Raw genomic sequence first — 18,243 nt, 5'->3', positions numbered from 1 at the left:
TGCATAGGTGTCAAAGTAATCAATTCCTTCCTTTTGACTAAATCCTTTGGCCACCAATCTAGCCTTAAAAGTTTGTACAGTTCTATCAGTGTTGTATTTTCTTCTAAACACCCATTTACATTTTATTGGTTTTGATCCTGTAGGCAAGTCTACTAGTACCCTTGTGTTATTTGACATTATTGAATCCATTTCATTATTTATAACTTCCTTCCAAAATGTAGCATTTCTAGAGGTCATGGCCTCACTGTAGATTTTTGGATCATTTTCAATGTTCAGGACAATGGGTATCTTATTCAAAATCTTCTCTCTGTCAGCCTCAACCAAAAATACAATTGATTGAGTAGAGATAAAATCTGAACCTAAGTGTTTCTCTGTTCTTTGTCTTTGACTTCTTCTAGTTCCTATTGTAGGTATTAACATTGTGTCATTTCTTCTTTCAATCTTATTATTAACAATAGGTATTGAGAACTGAGTTTCTCTTTCAGGTTCTCTGTCATTTTCTATAGATTCAGAACACAGTTTATTTTCAAAGAATTCAATATCTCTAGTTACAATTATTATGTTGGACTCTAAGTCTAGAAGCTTATAAGCTTTGCTATGTTCTGTATATCCAACAAACATACCTCTCTTTGCTCTAAGTCCTAACTTGGTTCTTTTAGGATCTGGAACTCTATAATATGCTAAGCACCCCCACACTTTTAGGTATGCTAAATTAGGTTTTCTTCCTGTCCATAATTCATATGGGCATTTGTTATTAATTCTACAAACAATTCTATTATGTAAATGACAGGCTGTTAGGAGTGTTTCTCCCCACAGGTTTAAGGGTGCATTAGTTTTTAATAACATGCAATTTATCATTTCTGTATGTGTTCTATTTTTTCTTTCTGCCAGGCCATTCTGTTGAGGGGTATAGGGAACAGAACACTGACGTACTATTCCAAATTCTTCATAGAAAGAATTAAGCTCATTTTTAAAGTATTCAGCACCCCTATCACTTCTAAGGATTTTAATTTTCTTTTATAGTTGATTTTCAACTTCAGTCTTATACAATTTAAACATATCAAAGGCTTCGTCCTTAGTTCTCATAAGGTAGACAAAAGTGTACCTAGAAAAGTCATCTATGAATGTTATAAAATATCTCTTACCTCCTTTATTTACTACACCATTGAGTTCACAGATGTCAGAATGAATTAGTTCTAGAAATTGAGAGTTTCTCTCAACACTAGGGAAAGGTTTCTTAGCCATTTTAGGTTTTACACATATATCACATTTTTCAGTTGATTCATTACTGTAAGCAATTATACCAAGTTTGCTCATGTTCTTTATGGATTTGAAATTCAAATGTGCTAATCTATCATGCCATAAAGAGAAAGAATCAACAATATAAGTAGAAACTTTTCCTTCATTAATACTTAATTTAAACATACCATTACAATCATATCCATTTCCAACAGATATCCCATTCTTGGATAGGATTAGTTTGTCGGACTCAAAGACAACTTTGAATCCCCTCTTACAAACAACATTTACTGAGACCAAGTTCTTTTTAACATTAGGAGCATGGAGAACATTCAGGAGAGTCAGTGTCTTTCCAAATGTGAAGTTCAACTCTGCGCTGCCTCTTCCAGCAACTTTGGCACATGTTTGGTTTCCCATCTATACCTCTTGGCCATCAGTCATTTTTTCATATGTCTTGAACAAGGACTTGTCCTTACAAACGTGGACTGTGGCGCCTGAATCAAACCACCATTTAGAAGACAATTCTTCCATGTTGACTTCAATAATCATGGCCATTAAATTGTCTTCTACCATGTTTGCAGACTTGGTTCCGCCTTTCCGATGTTGGCAGACTCGGGCATGTGCCCCTTCTTTCCACAAACAGAGTAGGATCCTTTCTTATTATTACTCTTCTTGAAGTTCCCATCCTTCCTCTTTACTTGTAATATAGGGTTAGTCTTCTTTGATACGTTTTCCACAAAATTGACATTAGAGTTCAGCATACCAGCCAGGGTCTTATCCCTACTATCACTAATTCGAGACTCTTCTTCAATACGAAGGTTTTGCTAAATTTGCTCTAAGGTAAGTTCTTCAGCCTTGTGCAGAAGCTTCTTCCTGTAATCCTTCTAAGTGGGTGGAAGTTTGGCAATGATTGCTCCCATTTGGAAAGATTCAGGAAGGATGATGTCAAGGGATCGAATTTTGTTGACTATCACCTGTTGTTCATGAACTTGCTCTAGTATGGGTTTATAGTCGTTCATGGTGAAGTCAAAGTATTCTGCAATAAGATATTTATTCGTACCTACTTCTTGAACCTTGTATTTAAATTCCAGGGCCTTCCCGATTTCTTTTGGAGATGTAAGTTCCTTGTAGAAGTTGTAGAGTCAGTCTAATAAGGCATTCAGTATGTGTCCTCGGCACAAATGTGAGTCATCTTCTTGTTTTGCTCTTTCCTTCTTTAGTTTTTTGGAGTTTTTGTCAGTGGGTTCAGGAAGTGCTTGCAGATTCGGGTCCAATAGATAGTATAGTTTTAGTGTGGTCAGAAAGAAGATCATCTTGTCTTGCCACCAACTAAAGTTTGTTCCATCGAACTGGTCTAATCGAACAAGATCTTGGTTCATCATCTTGATTGAAGTGATACTTGCTTCTGCCTCCATTGCAGAATAATGTTCTAAAATTGTTGGAGATATGGGGTCACTATAACTTTGGAGGAGAAGCTTTGAAGCGCATCTGAAGACACTGTCTTTAGAACGTTATTTGCCCCTACTTAGTTTCACTGAGCTTGCTGTTGGATTACAGGCAAATCCATTCCCAAGATACAACAGAGCCTTGGGCGAGAATTTGCAACCAGCAAAGTAGAAGAATCTCTGAAGAAACCTTCTGTGAGACTATAGCAGACCGGACTGAGAAAGAGAGAGAGAGAGAGTGAATTTCAAAATTGTGTGTTTTTGGAGTATGATTCATGCTTCTTAAATAGTTTATGAAGAGGTATGAAGAAAAGGTAGGTGCTAGTTCAAAGAAGGCACCTTGAATAGTTACAATTTCAAACATTTTGACTATTTAAAAAGTAGTTAACAGTTAATGATTGTTAACTTTGAATTGTGCCTCTTGATCATACCTGATCGAATCGTGATCGTTGATCTCATCAACGGTGATCAACGGTCAGCATCGCACCAAAACATTGTGCCTCTTGATCACCCCCTGTTTTTTAGACTTGATCAACTGCCTCTAATTCTGGTAGCTCAGCACCATTATCTAATTAATCCTCCTCTCCTATATGGTGATTAACGTAGGGGTGGCAATTGGGTGGGTTTGGGCTTAGGTTGAGTTTCTTACCATCGCCATAAGTACCCTTTGGACAAGAGCAATTGTATGATCCAATTGTATTAGTGCAAGTTCCTATGCAAGGATAATTATTTGGATCATTGCACTCATTTACATCTGGAAAGAGAAAGACAATAATCAAAGCATTAGCAAAAATATTATAAGTGTTACAACTTTCACAAAAATCCAAAAGCATCAGTAAATTAGAAAAAATGTGTTCGCATATTTCGAAGACCTTCTCAAATCACAGATTCATATTGATTCTTGGATTTATTAGTAACGTTTTAATCGTCGTTATAAAATGAACGTAGTACTAATTAACCAAGGGTAATGGCTTGTAGACTTTGGAGGGAGTGGAGTAAAACTGAAATGATTCAAGTGACAGTATTAATGGCTAAACAGAATGGCTAAACATGATTCATATAACTGATCCAGTGAAATTGAGATAAGGCTTAGATGATGATGAGTCAAATAGAAAAGTATTAAATTAAATGAGAAGGTTAAATTATTCGATTATAACAGGAATCATTAGAATCTCAGGGAAATAATATCATATTTATCAGCACCATGTTTATATTTTGATGACTAAAATTTATGATTCATGTATAACAGGAATCATTATGGTCCCCTCCCTGCTATCGTGGTATGGGTTCTCCCCCATATCACAATCGACAAAAGCCCAGTAGAAGAAAGTTAATTCGCCATGTAGTGATATGTTCAACACAATTTTATCACTATACTCATCACTGTCAGGGCCATACATCATCAGTTGCGGACGATGGTCAGTGGCTGTATTGCACAACAACTTGAATTCATCTCTATTACAGCTTGGATCATCTCCAACGAGGCCAAACGGGTATGGAATGCCAACATTTCCTTATTTTCTTTGACAATCTAGCTGCTTTATCTCTGGAGATTTTGGTAAAGCAATCGTCATCATCATCAGCTGTTATAAAATTAGGTAAAGGAAAACAGCCAATGCATTTTTTCCGTTTTTTTTTTTCAAGAGGTATTAATATTTTTTTTCCCAGCAATCCAAGTCTACAGTTCTAGACTTTATACATTAACTCCTTGCAGTTTCTACAGACACACCACCATATATGGTTTGGCATCGATCCCTTTCATGAACCCCATGTCCTGCCACGTAAACTCTAATCCCATCACTGGTGACCTTTACTGCCACAAAACCCTCCTTCGAAATACCTAAATCTGCCATGAAGAGGGATTAAGTCTAACGAGAAGGTCCTATTCCCGGACCAAGCATATTGGGAGAGGTTGATAAGGATGGAGGTGAAAACTTATAACTATTGACTATATATATATATATATAGAGAAAATTAAAATTTGCAGGAGTAAATATATGAATTATCTAAAGAGATCTACTACCGGCGGTTCAAACTGGATATATTGTCCCTCTATTTCTTGCACCATGGGGTGGTTTAATCAGAAGTCTCTAATTGCCCCAATTGTACTAAATTTCCTATTACAGTTTTGAAGAAAACGCCAATTATCATAAATGAACACATACCTTGGCATCCAATGCGGAGATAAGGATTCCCATTGTAACCTTTCATACAATGGCAAACGTATCCACGGTGGTTGTTAGAGTTGGAACAGTAGGTGTTGTTTCCGCATGCATAATTCATCGTTTCTTTCTCACATTCTTTGTTTGCAACTAACCTGTTTACTACTGCACATTAAAAAGTAAAGCTTTTCATAAGACATATTGGAAAATCGGACTGCTACGATGACTTCAGCCGTGTTACAATACAATGTTGGGTATAAGACTAGGAACGTCAGTGTATTGAATAAAGTGATAAACCCGCCCAGACCGGACTATGGTATCATATTCGGTTCAATCTTAATTAGGTTTCGGGTTGATTCTGATTTCTGACCTACACCGTGCCCAATATAACACTGAAGAAATGTATGATGTCCTTAGGTAAGAATACCGGTATTGTTGTTTGGAAGGGTCAGGTCGGGCTTGGTGAACCTATTCCAATTAGTCAAGTTGGGGATCGGGTTTAGGTTGAACAAAACAATACGAAACCCGTCCCTTTGGCATCCCTACGTAAGACATAGACTAATTAGGAAATGTTGGAATGACCACATGCGCTATCAAGAGGAGTCCTTTAGGGACCAATGGTTTCATCTCGTGACTTCCATGTGTGAATAACAGCGAAGCGTTTATGTTTAATATTTGTATTTAAATTTTGAAGTAAAAGAGAGAAGAATAATTGTTTGGATTTCGTAATAATAGCATACCTTGGCATCCATGGGGAAGATAAGGATTCCCTTGATGTGAAACTTGTGAGTCAAATGAATCCTGGGCGTCGGACATAAGAACAGCCAACCCACATCTACTAATGTTCCATGTGTATTTGAAGTCGTTACGGCTCCATATGAATAAATCAAAGTCAGTAAGATCGTTTGGTATGGTTGTCTGGCAGCAACCAAAACCACCGCAAGATGAACCAGCTGTCACTTTTGTATCGTTCAAGCATGACGATAGACAGTTGACATAAAACACATTGCCCTCGTAATCACGCAACTCGCCATACAAAGTCAATTTTGGAGGGAAGATGGCAGTGTTGCAGAACAACTTGAAGTCATCATGTTCATGTTTGTAACAGGTTGGATCATCTCCAACTAGACCAAAGGGATATGGGATGCTAATATTTCCGCATTTTCTTTGGCAGCCAACTCTTGTATCTGGCGATGTAAAAATTATTATTGTTATCACCTAGAAGTGTAAATTGGGCCATGCGGCCCGTGGCCCGCTACGATTTTGGACTAATTTGTACTGGTATGGCATGACAGTACATACGCCATGTTAGACCCAATACGATGGTTCGTGCCGTGCTGGGCCTGGGGTTCAAAGTTTACAGGTCAGCACGGCACAGTACGACCAAGCAAGTAGTGCCGCCCGCAGCTTGTATGTTTGCACTGCCCAGCACGGCACAGCACGACCAAGCAAGTGTTATTTTTTCAATTTTCTTAAATAAATAGGCAAAAATAACTTTGGCCCAGTCTTGGCCCGACTTAGGCCAAGGCTTGGCACACGGCACGGCACGAGGCTTGTGTTGCAGGCCATGCCGGGCCGACCACCAAAATTTTCATAGGAGAGGGCGGCATGACCCACACTTTGCGTGAGCTGCTTGCGGATCGTGCCTACACCTCTATCATCTCAAGTAAGGATGTAGTCCTCACATAACCATCCTTAAGAAGAGGTGAGGAATCAATAAATACATTTTAAGTTGAGCACAACATATTAAATATAAGAAATCACATTTGCTTCTCAAACAAAAATGTCAAAGTCTTTAATTTATTGAAAGGGAGAATTTCTGACAAGTACCCAGCACTTTGGGTATAGTGCCACTTTGGTCTCTGAATTTTAAAATGCAATAACTCGATACCTGGACTTTCAAAATTTATCAATCAAGTTCCAGTTGGCCCATTAATTATTTGTTAAGTGGCATTTCAAAAGACATAATTTCCCTTCGAGTGTTGTCTAATTTTCTTTATTATCCCTTCAAACCTTGATAAAAAAAATGAACAGTCCCAAATCTTTGCCTCTTTAATTCAAGAAAGTTGGGGTCACGAGAATGCCCACTAAGATGTGACTCCAACTTTCTCTAATAGAAAAGGCAAGGATTTGAGACCGTTCATTTTTAGTCAATGTTTGGATGATTGGTAAAGAGAATTTGATAACACTTTAAGGGTATTTGTGTTTTTTCAATTGCCACTTAACTAATGGTTAATGGTAAAGATTGGATTGACATGTTTTAAAAGTTTGAATATCTAATTATCGCATTTTAAAATTTAGGACCAAAGTGGCACTGGACCCAAAATACAAGATACTAATCAAAAATTTTCCCTAAATTAAAGGGATAACTTGAGTTAAACGCCCCCTTAGGCCATTGTACAGTTTGGTTCAGCGTCGAGTGGAAAAGATTCCCAATTTAGGGGATGGTGTTTATAGGGAGGGCTGGGATATATATATTTCGGCAATAGGTGGTGACGTCTAGAATAATATAAGATGATTACCTTTATATAACCCTAATTCAATAGTGAAATTTGAAGCAAAATTGGAAGAAGGGTGAAGTCATACCTTGGCATCCATGGGGGATGTAAGCATTCCCATGATAGCCTTGCATGCATTGGCAAATATATCCAAGGCTGTTGTTGGAGATAGAGCAGTTGGTGTTATCCCCGCATGCATAATTCCTACTTCCTTTCTCACATGTCTTTTTTGCGTTTGATCCGCCCACTTCTATGCATGCAAATTAATATTTCTTAAATTAAAATCTGTTTATTTTTCATATTAAGAGGAAATTAAAGAAGTCAGACGGCTAATATGACCAATAGATGATCAGAGCAAACCGTATGGGAGATTCAAATAAATCCCCCTCTCCAACCGATCATTGATTCAAATGGGCGAATATCATATGAGTGCTCCATGTGACATTATATAGTAGTAATTAAGGTCAGTTAAACTTTACCAAAAGAAAAGCTAACTTAATGAGATCCGGTTATGATATCATTTCTTTTAAATGCATGATAAAATAACCATTACAATTAGTGTTAAAAGCCACTGCTGCAAGATGTTATTAATCTTAATTGATGAATGCTGCTCAAGATAAGCAAGAGACACAGGAAGAAGAAGACCCGTCAACAACCAAGTCTCGAGATAGGAATGGCAATGGGGCGTGGTGGGGACGGGGAGTCACTCTCCATCCCCTCCCCGTCCTCTTGGAGGACAAGGTTATCCCCATTTCCATGGGGTTCTCATGATTTTTTATATTATTAAGCATTTTGTTTTTGTTTTTTTATTTTATTTAAAAAATTAAAAATAAAATAGTTAAAATTTACAATCATATTAAAAACGATTCAACCATATTTTTAAAAATATAAAATACCCACATGCATACATATATAAAATATATTAGCAGAGATCCCTAGGGGCCGGGGATCGATTGGGGTCCCCATGGGGTAGGGAATGCACTCCCCATCCCTATCAAAATGGATGAAAATTTTTCCATCCCCATTCTTGCAGGGAGAAAATCATCCCTATCCCCACTTCATTTAGAGAGAGTCCCCATGGGAATTGGGGAAATGAGAAAAATTGCTATCCCTAAGCTAAATGTAAGTCCTAGTTATCTCTCCCTCTCTCTTCAAGAGTAAAAGAAAATTTTATTAAGATGAAAGAAAAAAGGGGGAAAAGAATAATACAAATGGGTCAAAGCCCGAGGCTCACTCAAGAACCCAGAACGGAACATACTACTAATCAAAACAAACTGACAACAACAACAAACCAGGAAGGACAAGAAAACGTTGTTGCAGAAAGCCACATAACCAAAGGAAAATCAAAAAGACCAACAAAGACAGTGATAGACGCATGGCCCATGCAGGTGTGTGACGTGGCATAGGGAGAAGAGCAGCAGATTTTCTCCATTTTCTCTTCATTTTCTTGTTATTTTATTTTTATTATATTTCCTTGTAACCTGTACGTAGGAATAGGTCCATAAAGCCAAGGTATTGGCCTTAGGAAGTAGTCAATTTGGTTAAGTAGTTATTACTTAAGAATATGTCAAGTTGTTAGTGGTTAAGTAGTTATGTTCCTATGGCTTAGGGATAGGCTAACTACTAGAGAAGCTAATCCCTTAATCAGTGGCTATGTTAGTGAAAGAAGTTGAGAATTTTCTGTATTTAAACACCACCCATCCAACATGGGAGGGGAGTTGGAAGTTAATAAAATCTTGTGGTCTTATTCTCACCCTAAGCAGAATACTCTATCACTCCCATGGCTACTAACAAGGAGAGAATTGAGAGCTTAGAGGCTGGACTTGGAGGCGGGAGTACGTGATAAGTTCCATCAGTTAGAAGATGCCATCAACAAATTATCGGAAGCTCTACTCTCCAACCCGTGCTACATCAACTGCCAACAGCCTTGAATTTAAGGCAAACTCTCCTACTGGGCATTCTCGCAACATGAGAAAAGAATCTCGAGACAACTCCGAAGTAGGACGACAACTGTTATCTTCCAAACTAGCCAAATTGGAGTTTCCTCGATTTGCGGGAGATGACCCCACCGAATGGTTCATAAGAGTAGATCAATTTTTTGAATACCAAGGCACTCTTGAATCTCACAACGTGTCATTGGCTTCTTTCCATTTGAAAGGCGAGGCTAACCAATGGTGGCAATGGTTGAGAATATCCTATAAGGAAAAAGGCAAAGAGGTGACATTGGAAAATTTTCAAGAGGAACTTTGGGCAAGATTTGGTCCTACCGAATGTGAAGACTTTGACGAAGCATTGTCAAAGATTACACAGGTGGGCTCCTTACGTGATTATCAAAAAGAGTTCGAACGGCTGGGAAATCGGGTACAAGGGTGGACTCAAAAGGCATTGGTAGGCAATTTTATGAGAGGTCTTAAAATTGAAATAGCAAATGGGATTCAGATGTTTAAGTCAAAATCCTTAAACGCTACATGTCAATTCAATAGGACCACTATTGACTCTTCTCCAACGAAACTGAAGTCTGCTTCACCAATGAAACGACTCACTTGGACGGAGATGCAAAGGAGGCGTGCTCAAGGCCTTTGTTTTAATTGCGATCAAAAATTTGTACCGGGGCACAAATGCAAAGGGCCGCAGTTGCTATTGCTTGAAGGAAATTATGACGAAAGTGAGACAGATGACGAAGAGGGAGCTCACACCAACCTTCGACGAGCTATGGAATAGATACATCAAATTGGACCTTGAGGACAAGGTTCCTCTGAAAGACGGGGGCAATGATAGACGCATGGCCCATGCAGGTGTGTGACATGGCGTAGGGAGAAGAGCAGCAGATTTCCTCCCTTTTCTCTTCATTTTCTTGTTAGTTTATTTCTGTTCTATTTCCTTGTAATCTGTTCTATTTCCTTGATAGACGCATGGCCCACGCATGGCCTTGTAATCTGTTCTATTTCTGTGCTATTCCTTGCAATCTGAGCGCTCTCTAGTCATCTGGCTACTTCTTGGTGGTGGGTGACTCAAAGGCCGAAGTGGAGGATTTATGTTGGATGAAGACTTGGAAGCCGAGCTGGCTAGACTGAGCTAGGGGTAGATCGGGTGCTGAGCTAAGTTGATTATCAAGCTGCATAGCTCTTTGGAGAAACCTGCAAGGAATCAATGTTAGAGTGCCTGGGTTGCTTTACCCGAGGTGGATATTGCGATTCCTAATCTAGTACTAGGTTGTGCAAGTTGAAAATATGTATACTAGTTGGCTAGTGAACAAGTAATTGTGCGTACCCTGTTCTTGACGTCAAAAGCCCTTATATAGTTGAGTTGTCATCGATCTCACGCACTACACCCAAGATTTTCGGGATATCGTGCCTAACCGGTCCGAGATCTTTGGAGGTAATGGCCATGCATTCTCTAGAATATCCAGTACGTGGGCCAAATTCCTAGAAACCTGGGAGTGTCGGCATATGCATGCCGAATTTGTTGGTCAGCACATCTCATAGGTCACCGCCTAGTCCTCGCGTTGAGGTCACTTTGACCAATGACGAGGTGCTACAGGTAAGCCCTGAACGAGGTGCTCTTAGCTGACCTAAGTTGTGGTAAAAGTCACTAGGTCGGAGCGCAAATGAACCACGATCTGGAACTCAAAATCATCACTTAGGTGGTGTCTATGTGTCATTCAACTGTTCTAAGATGCCATTTGTCATGATGTCATTGGAGGGCCTAATTTGCCCTTCATCAATAATAATAAATAATAATCATAATAATAAAATAATAATAATAAATAATAAATAATAATAATAACTATTTGGCACTTCAATGAAACCCCATCCCTAAAAATCATTCTTGCATTATGCAAGTCGCCGCATTTTGCATACATGTCAACTGGTTAGGTTTGATATTGCTACAATTTATAAGATTATGGATTTCTTTTTCGTGATCCAAAGAACCATTTTGTGCACAAGCTGATAATGCACTTGCTACTGTAACTTCATCAGGCTTAAATCCCTCGGACTGCATCTTAGCGAGAGCCTCTAGAGCTTCTTCGCAATATCAATTCTGTGCATATCCAGCAATCAATGAATTCCAGTTCACCAAATTCTTGACTGGAATGCGATCAAAGATCTCTCTCGCCTCCTTGACGTTACTCTTCTTGTAGTAACCAGCAATTATTTACCAGGAATAGCAGTTCCGCTGTGGCATCTCCTCAAATAGCTGCCTTGCCGTCTTCAACTGCCCAATCCTCACATATCCATCGATCATCACAGTCCATGTCACTAGATTCCTCATCTCATGTGGAGAGCAATTGAATAAACGCCTAGCAGCAATAATAACCCCATTCCTTGCATATCCATCAATCATCTCTGCCCATGTAACTTCCGTCTTCTCTAGCATCCGTTCAAAACTAAATGATGCAGAACCCATGCCACCATTCCTTGAACACCCTCTTATCATTGCATTACATGTCACCAAATTCCTATCAGGCATTTCATCAAATACCCTGTGGGAACCAACTATGTCGCGGCATTTTGAATACATGCTAACCAATGAAGTCCCTATCCCCACATCTGAATCCACCCCAATTGTGATCGACTCAGCATGGAAAGCTTTCCCGGCAGAGACCCACAAGCCTTGAGTAGTAGAGGAATAACACCATAAGGGTGGATTCCTTTTGCAGAGAATTTGGATGTAAAGAAGAAGAGCTTCTTCTGGGGCTCCTTGAGAGAGGTACCTTTTTATGACATGAGACCAAGATCCATTAGTTGCTGCCGAGAGGAGAGAGATTTCTTGAGAGGAGAGAGGTTTCTTGCTGCCACTACCCTGTTTTCCATCTCAAGGTGGGAGACGATGAACAGTGACTTCCCTTTCTCCTACAAGGCCACAACCTCCGCTCTCCACTGTTCCATTGTCTATCAGCAACAAAAAGAAATATATTATAGGTAATTATAATTTCATTAAAAATCTCATTCTTAACTATAATTTATAAATTATAATTCTTAAAGTTTAATGTTTTATGGGATGAGAAAGACCCAACTCTCCTATCCAACGATAAAATATGCATTGGCAAAACTTCAATGTGAAAATATAAATAACAATTATTTATTATTCATTTTCAAAAGTTATAAAAAATAAATAAACATTATATAATATATTCAAAAATTAGTTATTAAAGAAGAAATTTCGATTGCTTTGTGGATATGTTAGATCATCGATAGATTTATAATACATTCAATCATTGTGATCAAATGATAAAATTTAATTAATTAATTAATTTTTAATTGGTCTGATAGATCATCCATAGAGTTATAATATATTCAATTATTGTGATCAAATGATAAAATATAATTTATTATTATTAATTTTTTTAATTTTAAAAATATTCAATTATTCTATGGATATGATAGTTAAATCCCTAGGCTCGATATACCTCCAATACACACCAATATGCCTCTAATAGGATACAATACACTTCATATCGGACATATCATATCAAAAATTTAAACAGGGGTTCTCATTCAACTTGGAAACATATAACAATGTCAAAAACAACTCTATCAGAACTAAAGAAAAAGCTAGAAAACAAAACTTTTGGAATAGGAAAAATCTTCGTGTCACATGTCTCACTGTCCTCTAAAATTTCAGGTTCAAAATAGGAAGGCGCACATCCTACATGGATTTGAGCCGTTTGGGATCTCTCACAAAAGCAGGGGAAGAAACTCTCGATTTACAGATTGAAGTGCATAAATCTCGGTTTACAGATTTGAGCCGTGTAACATTTTACGCTTCCCAGAATAGAAGTCATTAGTTGATGAGCATCAAGTGATATGTTGAGAATGTTGTGGTCTTTCCCCGGATCATCGCCATACAAAATCAATTTTGGAGGGAAGATGGCAGTGTTGCAGAACAACTTGAAGTCATCATGTTTGTAACAGGTTGGATCATCATGGGACACCTCTTTTATGATGTGACGAATCCGTTCCTCACAAATGGGTGTATCACATGCACATCCACGGTGCATTAGGAACATCTCCTGTATATAATAACTAATAAATACGCATGATAAGGTGTGCGTGTGAAGCTCCCGTGAGGTGCTAGGTCCAAGGAGCTGATCGGGTCTCTTTTTATGATACGGGTTGATTGGTTATATGTTTTTGAGGTATCATGTCTCTTGGGTATCATAGCTAAACCCTGTTAGACAGCAAAATCAAAGTAAAGAATTAGAGACCCTAAAACGGCCCCAAACAAAACTACAACAGAGTCAAGGGCAGGGTCAAGCATATCAAATCAAAAGGTTCACTAAAGTCCACTTGGAAAAATACAACCGTAAGATAATAATAATAAGCAAGAATGACGGTTCAGCCCAGGGTCAGAATTTGTTGGCTCAAAATACATTTGGGGTAAGTGCTAGCTTGAAATTGATGCCAATCTATGGATGGATATGAGTGCATAGAGTATCTTTTTTTGACATTTTGAATGTTTGTAACTCTGCAGTGGAAATCAGAATTCTGCATTGAGCCTGTCCGTACTTCTCCATAATAATAATAATAATAATAATAAGGCCTGATAAAACCAAGATACTGCTATGAGTGGGGTGCTCATGAAAAAATTAAAAAAAAAAATTGAAAGACTTAAACCTCCCTTCAAATTTCTATTAAATACTAAACTTCCCATGTCCTTTTAACAAACTTCCCATTGATCGGCCTCTCTTATCTTCTCTCGCTAACGTGTGCATTAATCTCCCCGACTCTGCATTGTTTGTTCTGTCTCTTCATTTGTCTCTTGTAGACGTCTCTGCACTTGCTAATGTATTGAAGGATGTAGCTTGCAGATCAAACTCTTGCCCTTATTTCTGCAAATCTGTGTTCCCCATAATATGAGCAGCAATATTTATGACTACGACTGGTTTTCTGTTTATCACTTTCTTTCAACTTCCAGGAAGTTTTTTGCGCCTGGTTGATGAATACCTCAAGGCTCGATTTGAAAGTAGAAATGTAAATATGTACGGTACAAATACATATAAAACAATACAAAATATAATGTTTTGCACTCTACATGTTTGAATTTATACTCTTTCCAAACTTATCCCAAAAATCAGTGGACCTAACACGTTTCCAACTCTGCCTCAACCCCCTTAATCGCTCTGTAATATGTATCATGGTTTTTAAAAACGAACAGTGACCGAACCGGTCAGGGGTCCAGTTACCGGTTTGAACGGTCCGGCTGTTCGACTTGAATAGCTGGTCTGTTCTGACAAAAAAAAAAAAAAGTTTAATAAAAATATTGGAGAACGGGCAAAACCGTTTGAATAGTTCGAACGATTAACCAGCCGATTCAGAGGTTTACTGACCAAAATCAATGGTTTTAGGGAAAAAAGCGATTTTGGAGGAAAACGGAACCCCGATTTTTCCAGTCCGACCATCCAGTCCAATCCGATTTTAAAAACAGTGATATATATAATGCTAGCAAGGAAAAGAAGTTTGCTGCATTGAATAATATTTTTTTTAATTTTTCATAGCATCATAGAAACGTTATTGAAAAAGGTGGAGAAGAGTTTGAGACTGACAAATTAAATTGAATTCAGTTTAGATGATGAACATGCAACTCTACTTACGGAATTGGATGCAATACAAAGCTAAAATAACATTCAATGGGTCCCCCCTCCATTTGTTTTTGCCCAAACAAGAAAAAAATGAAAAAGATTATAAAGAAACAAAGGAAAAGAAAAATTAAATGCATCTCACTTCAGAGAATGAATTCTCTCCAAATGGATGTGAAATATTTACAAGAATTTAAATTAGGGTTAGTTAGGCTTAACTAGCAGAACATTCATGATTGGTCACTATATTGCAGTTGATATATCAAATGGTTTAATGGTTGCATAAATTGATTAAGGCTAGTTTTCCATAAATCGGTTTCTTTCAGCTGTTAGGAGTTTTTGGGCATGGTTGATCAAATAGTTCAATATCTCATAAATCAGTTGAAATTTTCCCAACTACCCGAACCTTAAAGGGGCAAAATTGGATTTTTAACAAATTTCATCCACATTTGATGTTATATGCAAACGGATCTTCACTGATCATCATCTGACAAGAGAGGTCTTAGTCCATTTTCAAAAGTAAGGTTTAGTATTTAGGAGAAACATGGAGGAAGTTTTTAAGTATTTTACCCCAAGGAAAAGACCAAATTGAAAATCCGTAAAAAAAAAAAAAAATTGATTAATAGGAGCATTCAGTATGTATAACTTCCACAGTACAAATTCTGGAGTCCATAAATTTGCACTCGATTATCAGAGTGATCTTTATGTTGATTTTCGATATCCTTTCAAGATTCTTGTGAAGGCGCTTTGCTTTTCTATTTTTACTAAAAAAAGATCGTTTTCAACCTCAAATCCCAATTCTTAGCACATTTTATAAATAAAAAATAAAGACAAATAAAAATATAAATTAGACATAAAACAATACAAATATACATTATATGTAGAATGTAATTATATGTTACATTTTCTTAAAACATGGATTTATATTATATATATTTTTATACATAAAAACCAAAAACTGAACCAATCATCTGATTAACCTATTGATTCAGTCTATTTCAATTTGGCACCATGCAAAATCGGAAGGTACCAATTTGGTTAAAATATGTGCTCACTGTTTGGTTAACCGAACTATGAACACCCCTAACTATGGGTTGATTTAACAAACAGCAAGGACGCTTACTTTCAATCTAAACAGCAACAAGACCAACATAGCTCAACCAAAATCAAAATGATCAAATTTCTAAATTTCTTCCTATTGTAAATTTAGTAAAGGGAGAATGGAACTTATTGTTTTCTAAATTTCTTCCTATTCTAAATCAAAGGTCCTTCCACTACTATTGACCACTAGCTTTAGTAAATTTGGAATAAATTAGGGATATCTTGACTAGAAAAGGATTGTCAGGGGCTCTAGATTTCTCTACTCAGTTTTTGGTGCTTATGCCAGCAAATCCCCTAGAGGCTCCCCTATCTATTTGAAGGAGGCCCAATGCCAAAAATCTTCACTCACCATTTAAGATATCTTTCAAAATTTTCAATTTCATCTAAAGCCCGATAGGTTTAGCTGAATGAAATAGTTGTTCATTAATATTAATTTAGAAATTAGAACCACTAATAATAATAATACTCACAGTAATCATAAAATAAAATACATGGGGCACAACATAATTTTTCACTAGCGTGATGTGTTATCATCGGTTCCACTGCCCACTACATGGCTAATGCCTTTAGCTAATCGAAATTCGTCAAAACTAGAGACCATGGCAACAAAGAAAGGTTCCTACCGTTGAGCTACAGTGGATTAAGATTAAGCACCCTCATGGCTTTCAGCTCAGATTCAAAGACTAAAAGTCAATGTCGCACTTGAACATTTTTGGTCACCGAAGGCAAGTGTCTTCTCCATGTCACCTTAGTCCAACGACTTAGTTCAAAAGAAAGATGCGGACCCTCGATTTTTTTTGACACTGTTGTAACCATGCTTCCTGTTTTGGTACATTGACACTCGGGTGATCATTAAATTAGAGCTACAAATCACCTTATTAACTAACCCTACGTCAACACAGTTGAAAAGCAAAAGGTGGGCCAGTCGGTGGCCCACCGAAATTGCAATCGGTGGCCCACCGAGCTGTGCCCACCATTCTATTTGGTGGCGGTGGCACACCATTTGTAAATCACTGATTGTGGTTTGTTTAACTATGAAGAAAATTTTTAAAACACCCTATTATACCTCTAAGTTCAAGTGTAAATAGGGGTCCCTCCTACGTTAGTTCATCATATACTCCATTTCATTTCAGTGTATAGTGTATATAGTGTGTTGAGAGGAGTATTGAGTGTCGGATACAAGTGTGATTCCGGTAAGACCATCTTTGTATCTTCTCCAGTTTATAGTAAGAAGGAAGCTCCGAATTGCTGTCCGTGGCCCTAAGCAATTTTGTCGAACCACGTAAATATAGTGTTTTCTCTTCTTTCTTTCTTTATTACTATTTGCTTTTATTTTATTTCTGTGCATGTACAGATTACATTATTTCTGTTGTGCAATTCCAACAATTGGTATCAGAGCCACACGGTACTATTCTGGGATTTTGCCGAAATCTGTATTTGCTGTTCCGGTATTGCACGTGTTGAATATAGCGAGTTCAAGCTCTACCCGGTTCGATATACCGAAATCCAACGGATCCAAATATGCAATTTGGAAGCTGAAGATGCATGCTGTGTTGGTGAAAGAAGATTGTGCAATTGCCTTTGAAGGAAAAGAGAATAAGCCTATTGATATGAAATACGAAGATTTTGAGAAGAAAAACCGGATAGCCATGGCTGATATTCTTCTTGCTTTAGAAGATTCAGTTTTATTCAACGTGTCCGAGGGAACCATTGCCAAAGGTTTATGGGACAAGTTGCGGAATCTCTACGAAGGGAAATCGATGTCCAACAAAATCTTTCTCCGACGATAACTCTACAATTTGAGGATGAAGGACGGAGCCTCTTTGCAAGTACACTTGAATGGGTTCAACACTCTAGTAAGCAAATTAGCAGCTATAGAGGTACGTATTGATGACGAAGAAAAGGTTGCTCTTTTGCTTTGTTCTATGCCAGACTCTTGGGATAGTTTGATAATGAATTTGAGCAATACTAAAGATCTGTCATTAGAATCTACTATTTCTATGTTGCTTATGGAAGAATCTCGTAGAAAAGTTGGGAAGAATTCTTCAGCTGACGCAATGATGGTACGAGGTAGATCGAATGAGGGAAATTGCTCTATCAAAAATCAAACGAGATCCAAGTCAAGAGGCAATAAGAAAGGACTCAAGTGTTGGAATTGTGATAAGAAGGGGCACCTTCGAAAAGATTGTCGACAATCCAAAGAAGAGCAAAATCGGCCC

The 18,243-nt window shown here is 37.8% G+C and overlaps 1 protein-coding gene and 1 pseudogene across 1 annotated transcript in view; both read right to left on the bottom strand.

Annotated features, from left to right (window-relative positions):
* The window catches only part of LOC148791570 (uncharacterized), a 121,118-nt gene that overhangs the window by 83,246 nt on the left and 19,629 nt on the right, over window positions 1-18,243 (bottom strand). The window lies entirely within an intron of this gene.
* Window positions 10,455-12,159, bottom strand: LOC148791571 (pentatricopeptide repeat-containing protein At3g21470 pseudogene; annotated as a pseudogene).

This window comes from Nelumbo nucifera, chromosome 5 (genome assembly GCF_055504915.1).
Source record: "Nelumbo nucifera cultivar China Antique chromosome 5, China Antique-T2T, whole genome shotgun sequence".
Classification (NCBI taxonomy): Eukaryota; Viridiplantae; Streptophyta; class Magnoliopsida; order Proteales; family Nelumbonaceae; genus Nelumbo; species Nelumbo nucifera.
Note: the sequence above shows the minus strand (reverse complement) of the source record. Positions and strands in the feature narration are given on the sequence as shown.